Source organism: Embiotoca jacksoni, unplaced genomic scaffold (genome assembly GCF_022577435.1).
Source record: "Embiotoca jacksoni isolate LCO1_2020_lvr unplaced genomic scaffold, fEmbJac1.0.p SCAF_20, whole genome shotgun sequence".
Taxonomy (NCBI): domain Eukaryota; kingdom Metazoa; phylum Chordata; class Actinopteri; family Embiotocidae; genus Embiotoca; species Embiotoca jacksoni.
In genome coordinates, this window is record NW_027185341.1 from 5,439,979 (window position 1) to 5,459,558 (window position 19,580).

Below are 19,580 nucleotides of genomic sequence, written 5' to 3' on the forward strand. Positions count from 1 at the left end.
AGCGAGGCATCAATGAGCTCGAATTAAACACGTCAAAAAAAAAAAAAAATGGCACCTTAACGAACGGTGAACTCTTTTTGGTTGCTTTACTTTGTTTCAGCAGAGCAGGAAGCACATCTGGGGGGGGGAAAAAAAAAAAAAAAAAAAAAAAAAAGCAAGACGTCCACTTTTGAGGACTGTTCAGCCATATAAGGAAAGGGGCGGGGCCAGAACTGGTGTTGGGTTTCACAGCCAGAGAACGTGATCGCAATGGTCGCCTCTGCGTAAAGCCGTGCCAAACTTGCCTGCTCCCTTGAAAGCGACTCGCCGCCTCTTACCTACGGTTTGCCCGGAGAGGGGGGGGGGGAGGGAGGGAGGGGTGGTAGTAGTAGTGGTGGTGGTGTCTTTCACTCAGCGTTCGCGAGAGCCGCCGCCGTTTGGAGATTTGCGAGTCGGCAGAAAAAACTTTGAAAAGACTTACCGCCGCGGAGACGTACAGCTGCGCGGCTGAACTTCCAGCAGCAGTCCGAGGGCAGCAGCAGCAGCAGCAGCAGGAGCAGCAGGAGGAGGAGGGAGGAGGAGTCAACAGGTCCCAGGTACTAACGCACACTTGTCATTGACAGCTTGTCAACATTTGACAGCAGGCGTCCAGGTGTCATCTCCTGCAGGGCTGCCGTCGTTATTAAACCGGAGCCCTTTCACCTGGTGGATTTGGAGTGCGTCACGCGTGGCCGCGGTTGTAATTGTACGCGGGTGGGACAAGTTTAATTTATGCTTTTTTTTTTTTTTCATTGTCAGGAACGTACCGAGTACCCGCAGTATTGAAACCGCTTGTCAAGTTGCCTCATTTGTGACTGTTTAAAAACATCCGGTCGCACTGGTGGAAAAGTAACTAAATTACTAACTCCAGTTGTGTGTTTTTTTTTTTTGCTCGAGCGACGTTGTGTTTGAGCGCACGCGACGTCTGTAAGGTCATCTAGCATTGAAGCTAACGCTTCTCCGCTGCTCCGGAGGTGGTGAAGACACCGGGACGTGCAGAGTTACAGTCTCCTCGAGTCCTTTCAGCCGGAGGGGTGGGGCGGGGGGGACAGACACCTACGCTCACCTTCAGGAAAGTGGCGACACGAGGAGTTAAAAAAAAAAAAATCATGTAAATGATGCGTGCCCGCGCCTGTGTACCCACTCCGAGAAAGCGCTGGTGGTTTTTTTTTTTTTTTTTTTTTTTTTTTTTTTTTTTGCAATGTCGGGAATATCTAGAAATGCTTTTCACATGGTGCGTTTGCAAATATCGGTACTTGAGGTAAAACTTTGCTCGGGTTTGCATTTATCGATACCGATCGCATCCGCAGCCCCATTTCCACTCCGGTGTCGCTGGAAATGGGTTGAGCACGCAGAGAGAGAGAGAGAGAGAGAGAGAGAGAGAGGGGGGCAACCACCGCTTGCATTCTTCGAGCTGGAAACTTGATGAACCGACACAAACATGCATTCTTCTGTCACGAAAAAAAAAAAAAATTGCAGCCTTAAAGCGCCAGGGCACGCTGACAGATATCTCCCACCCCCATCCACCCCCCAATTTGTTAACACCCCAGATTATCTCCCCCCCCCCCCCCCCCCCCCCCCTCAAGATAATGTGACGATTTGAGGCGTCTGCATCCCCTCAAATTAAATGTCACAACATTAGAGTTGTATACCCTGCAGCAACACTAAACCTGAAGTGTTATCTTGTAAAATGTTGTTTTGTAAAAACCACAGATTACAGCGTTCATTGCCCTCCATTAAGGCTGTAACAAGCACTTTCTAGGTAGTTTTCCGTTTGTGCGAGTAAATCCCTTCAGCGTGTGCACTTATTTCACTTGGTAGAGTAGGACATGTTGATAATGTTGGTTGAAGTATTCACCTCCTTCACTTGGGGAAAAAAAAAAGAAAAAAAAAGTCAGATGTTCGCTGGGAGAGGAAAGAAGAAACAAACAAAAAAAAAGTTCTGATCCACAAATCTGTTTTCAGTTAGTGGAATAACACCATTTGGTGGAGATCATTGACATCTAAAATGTGACCCAGACTATATACACGCCGATAATTGTAAGATGGCAGAAGACTATGGCAGTGCAAACTTGTTTTTTTGGGGGGTTTTTTTTCTGGAAAGAAAAAAAAGACACCGACCTTTCCTGTGACAACCTGTGACATTCAAAACAAGATGCATTAGAGGAAGAGTGGGAAATCTGGTGTGTCTGAGGGTTTTCCCACCCTGTCACCTCTTCCCTTGGTGTGATTCACAGCTCAATGTTGTGCCCTCACCATAATTGGGAAGGCTCGGGCTAAACGTAAGATTGTTTTTTTTTCTTTTTTTTTTCTTCTTGCCCACTAAACTGTCACGTATGATAATAATCTTAATAATAGCCTTCGGTATAAATGTTTTAAATCTGCTGTCTAGAAGTCTTGCGATACCTGAACCCGTGCCGTGCCCACCGCTGTGTTCTAAAATTACAGTTCCCGACGAGCTGTGAGGTTATCTGAAAGGTATGACGCTGGCGCTCATAAGCACGTCTCGTATGTTAACACTTTGGATCTAACATGGTGAGAGAGGTTTGGAGGAATGATGTCCTCTCATTATTGTTGACAGCAGTCATGTGGTTTGTTTCATGCCACCTTCTCGGAGAGATCAAATAGATTTCAGAGTTGTTTCGTACACCGGTTTATTTTCAGTGTCAAGACCTTGGAAGTAGTGTTTTTTTTTTTTTTTTTTCTCGAACCGCCCGGTGTTGTTTGTAAGAATGGCGACAGGAGGCTTTTCTGTGACATTGTTGAACTTTAGTCTGTCGAGCGCCAACGGGAAGTCGGTTCTTTTCTCATGTGAACGGTGCCAGTTAAAGGCCTCTAATGCTTCGGTTTCACATGCTACTAAATGTATCATCACAGAGGAGGCAGCGGCGCACTCACTTTCCCCCTCCACCCCCCTTCTGCGTGTCCCTCTCCTTCCTCTGCAGATTGTAAAGTCAAGGGTTAAAGACACTGGAAAGGATTTTTTTTTTTTCTTTTTTTTTTTTTTTTTTGCCTTTGCAGAGTGAGTCAGTTGCTCCGAGCTCCTCGACTTGTACTTGTTTCATTTGACGACAGTTTTGCTTTTGTCGCCTGTGGAACAAATTCGTTTACCAGCTGAGAAGCGATGAGTTATCAAAAGTTGTTCAATTACTCATTTTTAGAAAAAAAAACATTTATGTGCAGGATAGGACTGCTAGTCTTGCTGTAAGGACTTTAATGTGTTAAGTGCCATGAAATAACCTGTGTTGGGATTTGGCGCTATATAAATAAAATTGAAATTGACTGCTGATAGGAGGGATTGGTTTGGCAATTCTTTTCTTAATTAATCAATCAGTTGTTTGGTTTGTAAAATGTCAGAAAAATGTCAACGAGCGTTTCCCAAATCCCCAAAATGTCTCTTGTCCTATACATCAGTCCATAACCATAAAATACTCCATTTATTATCATGGAGGATTAAAGGAAGCAGAAACTATTCCAATTTGAAGAAGCTGAAATCTGATTTTTTTTTTTTTTTGTAAAAAAAAAATGACTCAAAACCATAAATTCAATATATTTTATGTTCAAAACGAATCGATTAATCGACTAATCATTTCAGCTCTGCTGTAATATATTGAGATGTTCTAGCTGTCCAACTTTTCTAATATATTCAACGCATTTCTCCAAATTATAGAGTCTTTTCCTCCTCCGTTGGGGTAATGTTATAAAACTAGATTCAACTTTGCGTGTCTAACGGTGAAATTCTAAGTAAACTATTTATATATCGCTGTGTGTGTGTTTCCCGTCTCGTATCGCTATCAGGCGTTACAGATGTTGTCATCTGAATGGCACACTGGCTTTAGTTGATTTTAGAGAGGCTGTTCTTTTAGCAGGAAACCTTTGCAGATAAGATCTTTTGGAGACGTATCAGTCTAAATTTGGCTCCGGACCGTGCTTTCTCTGAACCCCCCCACCCCCCACCCCCCCCAGCGTTGTCAGGTGGTCTGGTCTGGTCTGGCCTCGCCACGGCAGCCTGCCGCCCTGCTGCTGACGAGTCGGTCTGACTCACGATGCCGTGGCCGTGCAGTACAAACTCATCAGCCGCTGACGGATGAGACGCGCTCCCCGCAACGGCAGGGCATCCTAGAGATGTCACCCAGCGCTGACTTAACGGGTAAACACCTCGAAGCCAGCCCCGCCCACGCTCTTGTCACATTCTGACTGCTGGTCGCTCTGTTTTTGGGGTAGGAAGCGCTTGAAGTGAAAACCGCACGACAGAATTGGTTTCACTCGCTGTAAACAGGGAAAAAAAAAAACAGAGTGGGGGGGCGGGTGGTGACGGGAGGAGGTTTGTTAGAATTTGTTTTCATCTCCCCACGTGTTGGTTTACTACGAATGTTGCCGCGAAGAAATTAATTCAGCTCGTCGGCGGAAAAAAACCCCCCAAAAAAAACCCATCTCCGATCCTGACAGAGAAACGCTCATTTCTGCAAATGGGAGTCCAGTGGAACCGTGAAGTGTAGCGTTGCACTCATAAAACCAGCTTTGACCCAAATGAAACGGGCCCACCAGAGTCTGTCAGAATAAGTAGAAATAAATTGGGATATTACAGCGGTTTTGCTGTGGTGCCCAATGACGTAGTCAGTGCCTCAGGGACCGGGGCGAGTGTGGGAAAAGCGGGAGAGAAGAAGAAGGGTGGGAGCCGATACCAGGAGAGTGTAGCTGAAGCCGAGTGGGATTTCTTTTTTTTTTTCTTTTTTTTTTGAAGGGGGAGTGCAGCCGCTGTGATGTTGGGATGTGGGAGCTCCACTCATGTTGGCCGACGGCAGTTAGACGGGCCTGCTTTTGCATACTGATTCCCTTTCTGTTGCGCTCCCCCTACACAGCAAACTGTCCTGCCTGGCCCTGCCAGTCACGTGAGGGGTAACTCTCCCTCCCCTTCACACCGCCTCCTTTTATTCCTCTTTTTATGGCTTTGATGGTATTAAATAATCTTTACGTGTCAGAGTGCGCAGCTCCCAGTGTTCGTGTTGGGAGAGCGTGAGAGCAATTAGGTCAGAGTGGTAGAATAACTTGGTTTCATCCCAGCCTTAAAGCGGCAGGGTACCTCACTTTAACTCCTTTTTTTATATTCACCTCATATTCATCTCTTTGAGATTTTCAAAGAGGTCCAAGGCCAGTGGGGTTATCAAAGCAGCACTCAGAGGAAGAACTTTGTGTGTCTCTGCTGTGTATTCTCATAATAAAATGTCCCAGAATGGATCATTGCTTGTGATATTTTAGGTCCCTCACTTTGTTAATTTGCCTGAAGAATCAGGCCACGTTTGTCTCCTTTTTTTTTCTTTTTTTTTTTCCTAATGAGGCTGAGCTAAAGACCCATATAACCTATTATCCTGATTATTGATTTGGAATGTGTTTCAAGCTGCAGACTGTTTTGATAGACCTTGAAATCGTCGACATGTTGTAGTGCTGCTTTATTGTTTGCAACCGGATCTTCAAGCTCGCGCAAAATGATAATGGATTGAAAGTCTCGCGTTTCTGTTTGACACGGTTCCACATTAATCCGTGTTGTCGAGCTTCCCACAGCCTGTTGTCCTATGTTTGAGATTGCATGTCTGTCAATTGGCACGTGAACGTCCTGGCCCGTGTCGCGGCGTTTCGTCGCCCCCCCCCCTCCCCCCCGTCACCAAATTTCATACTATTTTCCGCACTCATTTTGTACCTTGGCGTTTTACAAAAGTGTCTTTGCCCAGTCGGACAGTCCCCCAGCGTGAAGGCTGACATTTCCAGTGAAAGAGCCCTATTGTTGGTTCTTAATCCCCCCACCCCACCCCACCCCCACCCCCTCCACCCTCCTCTCCATAAAACAATGGTATCAATTGCTTCCACTGAGTACATCCACAGCTCTGAGTGAGAGACGGGCTGGCCGGGCCCGTTGGCCGGTCTGCCAGCCGTCCTACTCGGCAGCCAGGACGACCTCTTCATCCTCACTGATAGCCGGGCGCCTCAGTCCGCAGATTTCTCTTCGGACTAATTTTCCCTCGGCCGCAACGCACTGCCACCTTGTAATTGCACAAATAATAGCTTGTGTATATATTTATTTTCCCGGGGAGACAGTGGAGCAGAAAGATGGCTTCGACGCCCCCCCACCCCCACCCCCTATCCCCACCCATCCCCCACCTTCTTAATGAATGGTCTTCATTCTATTTTCCTTCATTTTCCCCTGGACACTGCCATTAACTTTGACAGATGATATGCTCTTTCACTGAAACAGTGATCCTGAGCGCACTGTCACTGGAAATTGGATTCGCACACCCACCCAGCCCTTATGCTCCTCGCCTTTTCTCCATTTCTCCTTTTCTCTCCATCTTTCTTTTCCTGTTGCTCGCTCTCTCTCTCTCTCTCTCTCTCAGTCTGCACTGAGGGACATGTTGTTAATATTCCTCTTCAGAGAAGCGCTTTACAGCTCAGCTGCCAAGTTAACCTTCTGCTGCTGTGAGTCAGACAGCCAGATCGCCAGTGTCACTTACACAGACGTCTGACTGGCCAATCTGTCCTCAAGTGCTCCTTGATTTTACCGCCGCTTCTCCGTCTCAAGTGGGCGTCTGCAGTCGCTGACAACACCGCGGCGATTTTTGAGCGGCCGTCCGGGGTAACGAAACTGTCCATTTTCACATCGATTTGATAGCGCAATATTCAGAGAGGCTGCTCGGATGCCAGATTGATAAGATGCACGTCACGCTGGTGAGGTCCAGATCATGACTGCAACTTTATTATTCATTTTGATTATTCTGCTGATTCATTTTGAATGAATTTGTCTGTCCCAAGTTTACAATAATCCCAGGTAGAGATGAGAATTTCAAGCAAAAACACAATTCAGTATTGGCCAGGAACTATGCGACCGTTGGTTGACCCCGCCGCCACACATACACGCGTGCTGTAAACTTGGGCTCATTTAATGGCATTAAACTTTGACACTGGTGACGAGGGCAGATGTTTGCTCTGCGCGTCTAAAATTAAACTTCGTCTGGCCGTTTGATTGTCGGCGTGACGTCCGTTCGGGGCGATGCTCTCAAGTCGCCGTGCATAGTTATGGTACACTTGGACACCGGCTTTACCTGCCGAGGTTGCGCTGCACACCGTTTTTGTTTATTTTTGGGGATTTGAGTTCTACCCAGAACCTTTTGAGGTTTGTGACATTTAATCTCGCAGAGCCACACAGGTTTTACCTGACAGGCCTCTGCAGCCGGGCAACAACATGTTCTTTTTCTCCTTCTGTTGCAAACAGCCTCTAAGGTGCATTACTGCCAACTTCTGGCAATACACTATCAACTGGCGGTAAAAAGAAGGGATTAAGGCGAGACAATAGTACCATAAACTAGTCGATTTTCTTTTTTTTTTTTTTCTTTTTTTTTATGTCTATTCGAAGATTAAAAAATCATGAGCCGTCTCTAGTCCAAGGTTGTGTTTTCATACTTTGTCTTAACAAGTAGTCAAAAACCCAAAGATATTCCGTTTACAACGATAACAAAAGAAAAGCAGAAAATACTCACATTGGAGAAGCTCATTTAATCGTACTTCCTGCTCGGATGCTTATTGGCCGGCCCGCTTCTCATCTTCTTAACTAAGACACTCGACAGCTCCCGTTGTCATTCTCCCCCCCCCCCCCCCCTCCTCCCCCCCTCCCGAGTTTGCCGCGTCCAGTTTCAAACCACTTCTCTCACCAAAGCATCTTAACACTGATTTCAGTGGAACAAATCCTCTCCATTGTGCCTCCTGTGTGGGCGTATGTGGCAGTTGACAGCGTATTACTCAGCTGCTGCGGCCGCAGCTACCTGCACATTAGCTGGATGTCGCTCGGCCGCATTTATCAGTGCGACGAGAACGCGGCGTTGGGAGAGATAACGGGCCCCTGAAACAAAGACGACGCCGCCGCTCGCCGCCGCCGGCGCCGGACAGCGGGCTGCTCGCGAGCGGCTCGGCGTGTAGAAATGTTCTCCAACCGCCCCGCCGCGTTGGCTCGCCGCCCCGCCGAGGGCGTGCGGCTCGTGAGCCCGCCGCTGCTTGTATTCCGTCTCCGCGGGCTGTCGCCGCAGAGCAGCCGGACCCGGTGAAGAGCCGTCGCGCCTAAATCGACGTGGAGCTGAAGCGACCGCCGGGCGGGCCCGGACTTCTGGGTGCGCAGCGGGAGAAAGTGGACGAAAAGAGCGCGGCCGGAAATGATTCGGCTGATGACGCGCGGCTTTGCATGGGTTTACGGCGCGCCAATTCATTCTGCACGTCTTGTTTCTATAAACGCCGCAGACAATTTTTTTTGATGCGCCGGTAGTTTACACATTAATAAACGGCACGTGTAAGGAAGGCGCCTCGGAAACGCACCCGGCCACGCAAACGGGGCCGCGGCCTGCGGATCTTTTTGTGTCATAACCTGCGGTTGCAAATGACGCGCGCGCCGTCGCTGTCAACGACGGCGGATCCTTTGATTGGTTTTGTACTTCGCTTCGTGTCGTTTCCATTTTTCTTGGCTTTTTGTGTCGCAGTAATAATTCTGTAATGTGGCGCACCAGGCAGCATATGGCTGCCATTTATGATCAACAGCCTCTGTAAAGAGGTGACTGGAATATGCAAATGTCGGCATGCTAATGGAATAGTAATGTAATGAAGTACGTTGTATATGGCCAATAATGAGCTCCGGTTATTGAGTGTTGATGGCTTCTTCTCAGCCAGCCTTTGTTGTTGCACAAGCTGCAGCTTTCTTGTTTGTTCTCCGCGGCGCACGTACGCACCATCACCCCGAAACCCATTTACACCAAAGAGGAACAGACACGCACGGACTTTCCATACGGGGAACAGTGGACTCGTATTGATCGATGGCGTCGGGTGAAAAGCATATTGATAAATACCTGGAGCACTTGCCCATTGAAACTGCGAAACTAAATTGGGCAGAACTGAGACAGATGCGGTGCAGTAAATTAAACAAGCAATCTTCTCAGTTGGGTGACAGCACAATGGTGATTAGGGTTTCATGTGAGCTGCCCTTCATTATTTATGGCGGTGCTGTGGGCTGCCCGCAGTTGAATAGACCCACAGTCCATTGACTGGGCATATTATGGGAGGCCGGGTCGTAGCGGAGGGGAGGCGGGGGAGGAGGAGGAGGGGGGGTTAAAAATGGCTTTGTTTCCTCTTGAGGAGGTTCATTTTCATCTAAATGAAGGTGGAAGCCCCGAGCGTGTTGTATCCAGGTCCTGCGTGTGTGAAATGTGTTGATGGTGTTCCAGGAGGCTTCACTGCACCTCTCCGTTTCACGGCGATTTCTGCCGAACTTCTCATTCGTACACATCAGCCACTCCTTGTCTTACTTACTGTCTACTCAACGTGGTGCCAATTCACCCACTGCCTGTTTTTTTTTTTTTGTCCACAGTTGTACTCGGGGGGGGGGGGAACCCAAGTATCCGATAAATATTTGTATTTGTTGTTGTTGTTGTGTGTGGGGCCTGTATTCTTTTGTATTATAGTAACACTTTGTCGTAACACTTCGATTATTCCTACCATCAGAATTTAAAGTGTTCTCTCTGGGGGAAAAAAAAACAAAAAACCAAAAATGGGTTCAGACTTCGTGGGCCGCTCCGGTTCTGTCTCTCGTCTCGAGCCGTTCACCGTCCCTCCGTCACCGACTGCACAGGAGTGGCTGGTGGGATTCGGCAGTGAATACGGACGGCGGTGGAAGTAAGAATGTGAAAAATGAAGAGAAAAAAAACAACTGCTTTCAGACTGTTTGGAGCTCTGCCCATTGTCACACCTGTGCACATGTGAAAAGGCTGCTTCCTTCAGATTTGACTGAACCCTCCTCAACAGCGCTGAAGCAAATGGTCGTGTTCAGCTCAGTGTTTGTCTGTTTAAGCCGTTCTATTTATCGGTCAACAGCTGCGTTACAGTGGTGATGACGGCTGTATAACATCTTTTTTTTTTCAGCTCGTAGTGTTTTTGCAGGCCATGTGCTCAGTCAGTGAAAACATGCGCATGGTTTGCAGCGTGTTGGAGGAAGGATGAAATTGTTAAAGATTTATGAGCATGATGACAATAATCAGTGTTCCTTTTTCTTCATTATTGCGTTGTCTTTGGACGCTTCTCTGTGTTTTACTTACCCGTCCTTGTTTTTGTGAATCTTTTCTCGGATCTGGAGCCTCTGTTCCGTTATACTTTTAGGTAATAAAACTTCAATTCTCTTCGTGGAGTCCTGCCATCAGTTTTTGCTTTCAGGTTTTTCACTGCCCGCTAACATCTTCCTCTGCTCTGTTGGATGATGATGATGTAACAGCACATCTTAAGCTGCTGAAAGAGGCTTGACTGTCAGATTGTACATTTCACAAAGTTACAAAAACTATGGTAAGATGAAGACACTTCCCGTACAAATGCCAGAAAAGAACTTTCTCCTTCATTTGGAAAGTCCTTTGATGGATTTAGAGAAAGTGTCCGAGGCGACTGTGAAGTTTGTGTTCGCTGCTGAAAACGGTCTTCTCTGTGCGTTGGAGGTTGTGGGATATGAAAATGAAATACCAAACTCTAATTTGTGTTTTGTTTTTGCATTTCTCTCCCAGTACAACCATTGTAGATCATCTGCCCATGCACGAGTTATGAAATGGCTGACAAGAAGGCTGTGTTTGTTTTATTTGAGAACTTAACTGCCATCTTAATTTGATGGATGCCTTGTTGCGTGCGTCCTAATTGTCCTCCTGCACAACAGCGTGTGGTTTTTTTTTTTTATTGTCGGTTGGCCTCCTGCCTGAGAAGCCCACTCGGACTGTCGTCCACTTGTCCGGAGCGCCACAACAATCCCGAGCTGCCGTGTTCCCTCAGAGAGCCACTGTAGGACATTCCCCCGGGGGGTGGGGGACATGGGGTGGGGGTATGTGGTGTGTGTGTGTGTGTGTGTGTGTGGGGGGTTTCTGATAAGGCTGCGCCAAATCTGGTCCCCACACTCAATTGCGTCTTTGTCGTTCCCTCCGTGTGAATATCAAGCGTGGCTGAGCTGCGTCTCCATGTGTTCCCTGTGTTCAGATACCTTTGCATGGCTTCCATCAGGACTTGCGCGGCGCTGCTCGCTTCCCCCTCAACCGCAACCACAACTCCCCCCCCCCACCCCGCACCCCCTCCACCCTTTCGTCCTCCAACCGTTGTTGTCCTATCAAATGGAGCTTGTTTTTTAGCTTCTCTCATGAAGCGTGAAATACAAGCGTTTATATTGGCATTGGCAGGTATTTAAACTGATCTGATCCAGGCTGTGCTCATTAAATCGTCAAAGTGATGTAATGTTTCACTGCCGCTACTGTGTGCCAGCATGGCATGTTTTTCCACTTAGGGATTTCAGTATTTGTCTCTGTCATAAACACGGGGCATCTGGTTGCCAGTAGTTGGCCCGGCCTTCATTGGAGTTGGACACCGAAATGTGGCTGAATTTCTTCAGAGAGAAGCTGCCTGGTTTCTCATTCAGCAGCTAGCGTCGGTATGATAAATGTTCCTGATCACCTATTGACCCAGAGAGGTCAAGCCTTTGCCCCGTCACCCATCACCCTCCACCTTCCCGCTGCCTCTGTACCCTGTGGATCGCCTTTATCTGCTTCGGCAGTAGTTTTTCTCCCCAACACTGCTTGTCCAACCAACAGATACCGGGCAACACAACTATGCACTTTCCTTGTTTGCAGTCAAGTGTGAGATATTTTCGCCTTCCAGATTTATCTTTCCAAAAATATCTTTTATGTGGCCTGTGGCCTCTGAAATACGTTTATGATTAGATACAGCGAGCCCGGACAGATACCCTCTCCTTCCTGCGTTCTCAGCTTTAATTTTGACCTTTACACCCTTAAGATCACAGACAGTTTTTAGGACCTTACTGAAGAGATAAGTAAATAGAAAAAAGTGGGAGATTATCATGAAAATAATCTTCTGGAAGAAATGAATTTGGTTGAAATATCAAGGACAAGGGACTTATATGCACGCACGCACACACACACACACACACACACACACACACACACACACACACACACACACACACACACACACACTGAGTATCTGTGCTGGATGGGGTTTCAGTTTTTTGTTTTTTTTTCTCCACTGGCAGACTAAAGAATCGCAGAGGAGCTTTTGTTCTTTTGAAAATCCACCTGATAATGTTGGTAGCTGGCTCCTTGCCTGAGCTGGTTGGATTTAACAGACGGAAAAAAAAACAAAAAACCTCTCTCTAGTGTCTTGCCCAGTGTTACACACTTTACACAATCCCCCCCAGTGAAACGGCTCTTGTTTTTGGAGCCTTGAGAAGTGGATGGTGAATGTCATTTTCAAGGGGTAGCCCTCAGAGTTGAAGAGTGCAGCACAGGTAGGAATAACAATGAACGCAACCCAATAATGGCACCAGCATGACGCCGAGTTTTCTGGGTTCACAGATACGCGCTCACTCCATCCTCTTCCCTCCCGTTCCCACTTAAATGTTCCACATGAGACTGATTGAGCCATTTCGTACCGCTAAGCCGCGTGAAGAGTGCTACTTTTATAATGAAAGAATACAGCTAAATCAAGGCTTGACAAATCTATTTTCTCCATGTCCCCACATTGAAGGTTGGCGGATTAGGCTCTAATTTTAGTGCCACTTATCTCCTCAGCTGCTTTTAAGAATTAGTTCCAAATAACAAAAAAAACAAAAAAAAAAAGTGTGAAAAATGTGAAGGGTTTTAGTGGGGTTGGTTGGGAGGGTGGTGGGAGTTGACTATTGTCAGAGAAGCAAGGCTGTGGAAAACAGATTGTGTAGTGGCAGTGAGGGCCTTTGCATAAGAGTTCAAATTTACATATAAATCTCCAGGAAAAAATACAACAGTTGGATTAAGGGCAGTTGTTAAATCTTTTTATTATTCATAAATCTTGTTAAAATGTTTCAATCGCGATCGCTTTCACTGCTGAACGTTTCAAGTGGCTCCAGGAGATCACGAAGCCTCATGCTGTTTTGAAACAACCCAGACCCTGAAAACTGAAGTAACTTTTCACCTCTCTTTTTCAAAACAGGAACTGAAATCTTGAGTGTTTGTGATTGAAGTTGGGCAGAAAGCCGCTGTTTGTTTTCACAGTCTCGCATGTATTTGCCTTACCGCAAGTCAGCAGTAAGTTCATCTCGTCGAAACAAAATCACTTTTCCAGAATAATGGCACAAAAACCCTGCATAGTTTGTACCTTTCCATCTCGCACGTATTTGGCTACTGTGACACGTCATCAATACCAAGCAACCATCAATACTCCGCTGGAGGCAGTTACGTTTAAAACAATGGAGGGCGCGGCGTCGGTGTGCATTCAGCACTTTTGAATAGCCGTCAGCGTATTGATTCTCCTTCAAGGTCAGCATCAATTCCTCTCTGCCCGCTCTTTTCTGTTTGTGACAGCGGAGGGCAAACGCGTGTTAACAAACTTTCAGTTTGATTGAGTTGGAAGGAGGGGAGACCCATAAGAGAACTCACCGCGACGCTTCCACTCAGATCTCTTGGAAGGAGAGCCCTTGACGTTGCGGACGGCGTTTGCGTGCGATTATGTAATCCGTCAGGGTATTACCATGAATGGGGAGGGTAGGGGTGGGGGGGGGTGGGGGGGAGGCGGAGGGAGGGGCTGTTGGAAGGTAATAGCGGTGCTACTGATGATCATCGTCTAGCAACTGCCCAAGGGCAAGAATGTTTTGTGCGCCGATGTGTCCGACAGGTGGCTCGGCGACGCTAATTGATTAATGATCAGGGTGATATATGAGCCCCCGTGGCCAGCCTAAACATAAAGGCCCAGAGCACCGGTGTCGCCCTAAATCATTTCCAACCAGGCCCGTAAACCCAAAACAGTTCCCTCATTAGCATATGAAAGACCAATCGGGAGGGGGACTGTGCCTCCCAAGCCCTTTGTAGACCGCCTATTGTCGACATCCTGAGTCTGAATTAACAGGCTAGCATTTTTATGCCAGATGAATAATGACAACAAAGATGGTTTTATAATAAGGGTCACTCGGCGCTAATGAATGATTAACATCACCACAATCTAAGCCTTTGATATTGTTTGGTTGTTTTTTTTATCCCCTTTTTTTCTGCCTCGGCATGGCCCTGACCTGAGCAGCACTCGTTTAAACAACTCCACTCGTAAAAAGAACGACTGTTTCCCGCACTGCGAGATGTAAATTGTTGTTATTTTACTGCAGCACGTAAAATATTGTTATAAAACTCTGACTTGAATGAATGTGTTTTCCCCATGTGTTATAGTAACTATAATTCCCTCATACCAAGAGGTGAGATAATTTTACATTCAGTCTTTGCATACGTGTTTCTGCTCTCTACATCATGGAGCTGACAAGTTTTCCATTCAACCAGTGTCAGATTCTTCCTGAGTGATTGAACATTAGTGGAATTCACCTGTCCCCACATGGTCATATTTTGCGCTTGGTGTTCCATATAACACCGTCAGAGTGGATTAGTCTCTCTCACTTCCTCCCTCCCGGCCTCTTCCTCTCTGGCTCTGCGTCTCACTCTCTCTGGTTATTTACCATTCCACAGGGGGGCCTTGCATGACCCTCCTCATTGTTTTCTTTGGATGACTCTGAAGGACAATGGCGAGTCTGGAGCCTCGGCCAGCGCTCGGCGTGTGAATCTCCGTCTCTCCATTGGGAGTGCTGTCCTCCTATGTCAAGAGAGGTTATGTGATCTATGTGCCACTGAAGGGGATTTCCACCGCTGGGAGTCAAGAGCCTCGAGATGAGGAGTTTATGTTTTATGAATGCTTGTGTGCGTGTGTGCAGCCGGTGGAATTTCATACGAGCGAGCGAGCGAGTTAAAACAACACGTTGTGTCTGTTTTAAATGTGAGCTCATGACTCCCGCCGCCGGGCTGCCATTTCCAAGTAAACACACACTTTGGAGACTGCTGGTCGGACCCGTAATCAGATCTTTACAGTATGTGTCTGTCCTGACAGATTATGAATCGGTGATGCGGTCACAGTGCAGGGTGATTTCACTTGAGAGTGGGGACCGCTTCCCATCAAACCTTTTGAACCATTAGAGGTTGAGCAACCCAGAACCCGATCCCAGGTGCTGATGCTAGGTACACTGAGGAACGGGTGACCCAATTGTATTATTGTTGCAGGGCTCTATGCTTGGTGGAGTTTCTCAGCAATCGAGGCCTTCCATGTGGGGTAAATTGGGCTCCATTTGAAAAGCAGATGGACTTGTTTGGCAGGGCTATAGCAGTGAAGGCCCCATCTTCTCTTGTGTGTGTGTGTGTGTGTGTGTGTGTGTGTGTGTGTGTGTGTGTGTGTGTGTGTGTGTGTGTGTCAGTCAAAGGTGAGTGTCTGCAGTGAATTGTTTTCACCCATCAGCAAGGACAAAGATGTGACTACCTTAGGCTACTATTGTCCACTCTCATCAGCGTAGGCTCCAGGCTCGCGAACACTGCATGCACGCACTTGTACACACATCTGCATAAACTGTCCTCATTTCACTTTACCTCCTCCTTCTAGAAATTACTCTGCTCCTAATTCTAGCAGACCAGTAAAAGCACCATTCAGAGTCACAAACAGGAAGTGAGAATGTGTAATAAAACAGGAAGTGACATGGCGAGTCATTAAGGGCCTCGACACAAACCATGAGGCTGAATTCAAATGTCCACCCTCCGGATTTGTGGACTTTTGCAGACATCGGTCGAGCATGCTGTGATGTGTTCAGGTCCAGTCTGTGGCTGTATAAGCTGCCGATGAACAGACCTAAAGACTACAACAATAGAAGTCATTTTGATTCCGTCCACAGTCAATAATTCTACATATTTCTGCATTATGATGTGGTTGAAAATGTATTTCTGGCCTACATGATTCAAGTAGGGTTTAAATGGAGTGATTGTTTCACACATTTATGACCAGTTATTTACGCTTTATTTAGTTGCCAATCGGATAAAAACGCCAATGTCATGTATGTATTGCAATGAATTGGGGGTATTTAAATAAGTAAAGTCTGACGAAGTCAACACCCTGGGGCGTACAGACACAGAGTCGGAGAGATAAATATCCCGAGAACACACTCACAAAGTCTTGAAGTCTGCGAGAGCGGTGAAGTCCCGACGTTTGGATTCGGACACTGACTTATTGTGAGAATGGAAATGATAACAGAGGGAATCTTTCACATCTAAGTGTTGTGTCCTGGAGTTATAGATATCATCTCACTACCAAAAAAAATAATCATAAACATAGTTGGTATTTGGCTTTCAAACAATGCTACATACAGTATTAGTTTGACTTTGCCAAGTCTATCTCTGTATTTATCATTGGCTGTGCTGTAGGTGTTGCATTGGATTATGCAGTATTAAAGAAATTCATATTAAATATTTATTACTGTGTTGTACATGTGAAAGACCCCCCACCTCATAATGTTGAGATAATATTTGGCTGCAAAATGATATTGGCTACAGAGTAGAAATATTACATGATGTATTTGCAATGCATTGGTTTAAAATGAAAATCATTTTAGGATCTGCATGGGAAACACTGGCGACGACTTTGCATCCGTGTAGTCTCTGTCTTTAACACGCAGGCTAAATATGCACATGTAGCAGGACGGTGAGCTAATGCGCGAGAACAATGTCACTGCAGCCAGTTGTTGTGTAACTGGAACCATTCGTAGTATTCATAAATCCAGTGTTTTTGTAAAAATGCTATGATTATATTTCGGCTCTTTCACTTTCCTCAGTAGCTTGTGATGACAAATCAGTGTGAAATTCATTTGATGCGTGTTAAATGACACCGAGGCCACTTTTTTTTTCTTTTTTCGGCGTTGACCCTTCTAAAGAGCAATCGCTCCCATAATCTTCAGGAAAGCTCTGTCCTGCCACAACTTTCTTCTTTCTAAAGTCAATAAACTGGGTTTCTCATTGTGACAAGTGAAGTGAAATAAGCGCAAACAGACCCCGGTTTTAAATGTCATTGGTTTCTCTTGAACATGCTTTTGGAAAGCCCTGTCCTGGTCCACAGCTCAACTTTTTTTTTATTGGAGCTCGAGGGATCCGTTAGCCAGGATATGCTAAAAAAGAGATGGTCTCTGGTTTCCCCTCAAAGAGAATGACAGGAAAAGCTCGCTGCCTTTTGAGTGCTTCTGACACAAACCAATTTTCTATTCAAGTGTGACTGACCGTGAATGTGCAGTTCGACGTTTCTGTAGAGAATCCATGAAATCCAACAAAGTGCCCTTTTAACATGTGCTAACCACCATCCTGCAATTTGCATCCAGTTGTCTTTGGTTTAAAAGAAAAAAAAAAAATCACACAAAACTTTTTCCAAGCTTTCCACGGCAACAAAGGTGCCATTTATCAGAAATCCCTAGTACCATGTGACTCTTTCAATTTAGATCTCCAACTAGACCTGTAGAACACTTCTGATAATTTGGCACCGTGCATCAACAAAATGGCATTATTCGCACAATCGCTCCAAACCAGTGTCGCAAGATGCCTCGTCTGCAGCAGCCATTCATCTGTACAGCATCGGCGTTGCTGTTTTATGACGAAGAGATGAAACGCCACTTTAGATTTGTCTCCGTCTTGGCAATGAAGGCGCCTCTGTGTCCCTATTTGTGCATCAGGCTGAGGGGATTTCTAGGCCGCCACCTGATTCACATTGCTGTAATTGAGTTGTGGCCATAAGCACTACTGTGCCTGCCTGGGGCTTAGGTAATTCACACACCACAAAAGCACTGTTTTACTCCACTTTTCACATGATGTCTGGGGCACAAATGTAGCAAGTGAGAAAGTCCGATCTATTGGAAATGGGTGGGGAGATTACAGGGAGTATGAGAAGGAAAAAGAGGGTAAGAGTTTTCATGTTGCGAGGCGGTTCTGTGCCAGAGAGGCTCGGGAGTCACTGAGTCTGCAGCACGTGGATAAGGACCACAAAGCTCCTGGTTTCAAATATCTTTCTCTCTCTTTCTTCCTCTCTCCTCAGAGCTTAGGAGCTGCAATCGATTCAAAGAGAGATTTCCTTGGCCAAGGACAGGGAGATTGACGTTTTTGGGGTAAGCCCGAATTTGTCACTTCTGTCGACTCTGGGTAATTGGACTTTTCACACTTGACACTTACGTCTGTGGGTACCAAATACCATCTCGCTCTTTGTACATTGTTCCTCGTCATGCAACCGCCGCCATGTTGGAGTCGTGGTTGCCTTCGATGTCATGGCTGAGTCTGTTGTCTGTGTTTTGTGCCGGTGTCATCTCCTGCTTCCCACTGGCTTCTGTTAAGGTCAGTGATTGCGCACAGCTGACTCTTCATACCTGTGCAATCATTTTCACATCCTCGTACACTGAGATACACTCTGTGCTGTTTGGAGGAGGTACTGTGTCTTGTGCCCTGCAGTCTGCTAGTATTAGGATCAAGTCTAATCCTGGGTCTGTTGCATCAGAGGTGAAGCTGGCAGCAAGCAGGTTTGCTCTGTCATGTTGAAGTGACAAAGGCCAAACATAAAGAGACATTATTAGGAACTGACTTGAAGAATACAGAGATTTAGTTTTGAGTCTGATTTGTCCACCTTGTATCGGCTACAAGACATCGCTTTATTTAACTTCATATTTTTTGCCACAATAATGGCTGGCAGGAAGGAGCTGTAAATGTTGACCAATTCCTCTCCGCCAATCAGACCGCTAAGTTCGTCCTGTCCTGTTCCATCTAGCCTCCTCCTGCATGTACAGACTTGTGTTTTGCCTCGCTGTCCTGTCCCTTCATGTCTTGTCTTGTCCCATCCTGTCCCGCTCGTAACGTCCCTTCCTGGCCCCGGGGGAAAGGTGATCTCTCCCCCCCCCCCCCCAGACGGACACCTGCCCCGAGTATCCGAGCCTCCGAGCATAAACCAAACAGAATGTTACGTGTACCGATACGCCAGCCAATACCCAGAAGAATGTACACTCCCTCCACAAATCATTCCCTTCATTGGATGCCCACACCAGAGAGGGAGTGCGTTTTGCGCACAAACACATATTCACACCCGCAGAAGACGTCCGTGTGTCGTAAGTGGGGATGACAAGTGGTCTGGCAGATACTCCCCTCTTGGCACCCAGTTTGGCGTATGGCTGGCCTGATGGACAAGACTAAAGCTGGCACTTTGGCCCTGTACGCATACGACTCCGAGTTCCTCTCTCTTCTTCTTTTGTCTTCTCCCACCCTTTGATTTGTTCTCTTGGAAAAAGTTATCCCGCTGCATTGCCTTAGCTTTTGTACAGTTAGAAACTTGGAAAGGCTGCCAGAAAAACATGTAGGAGTTTAAAGTAGGTCAGTTTTCAATTCAGTTTGGCTTTCCATTTAAGTTGTTCATTCTTTTCATCTTGTTCACTTCATTTGCTCACGATGAAACGTCACACTTTTTGGAAATCGTGTAATTATTCCATTAGCTGCCTCATTAATTCATTGCTGTTTTATTTTGTGAGCTGGCACATGCAGTCACTTTCCAGTTTATCTCTCTCATTTTCTCACTCTCTGTCTCCGAGTTAGCAGGTTCTGGGTTTTCATCTCCACGTATTTGAACCCCTTCCCGCTCCCCACGATAATTTG

General features: G+C 46.4%; 1 long non-coding RNA gene across 1 annotated transcript in view; it reads left to right on the forward strand.

Annotated features, from left to right (window-relative positions):
• Window positions 1–406: 406 nt before the first annotated feature.
• The window catches only part of LOC138202130 (uncharacterized), a 64,304-nt gene continuing 45,130 nt past the window's right edge, over window positions 407–19,580 (forward strand). Inside the window, exons 1-2 of the long non-coding RNA XR_011178629.1 lie at window positions 407–575; window positions 17,986–18,055. This is a non-coding gene — a long non-coding RNA (uncharacterized lncRNA). The remainder of the gene's footprint in view (window positions 576–17,985; window positions 18,056–19,580) is intronic.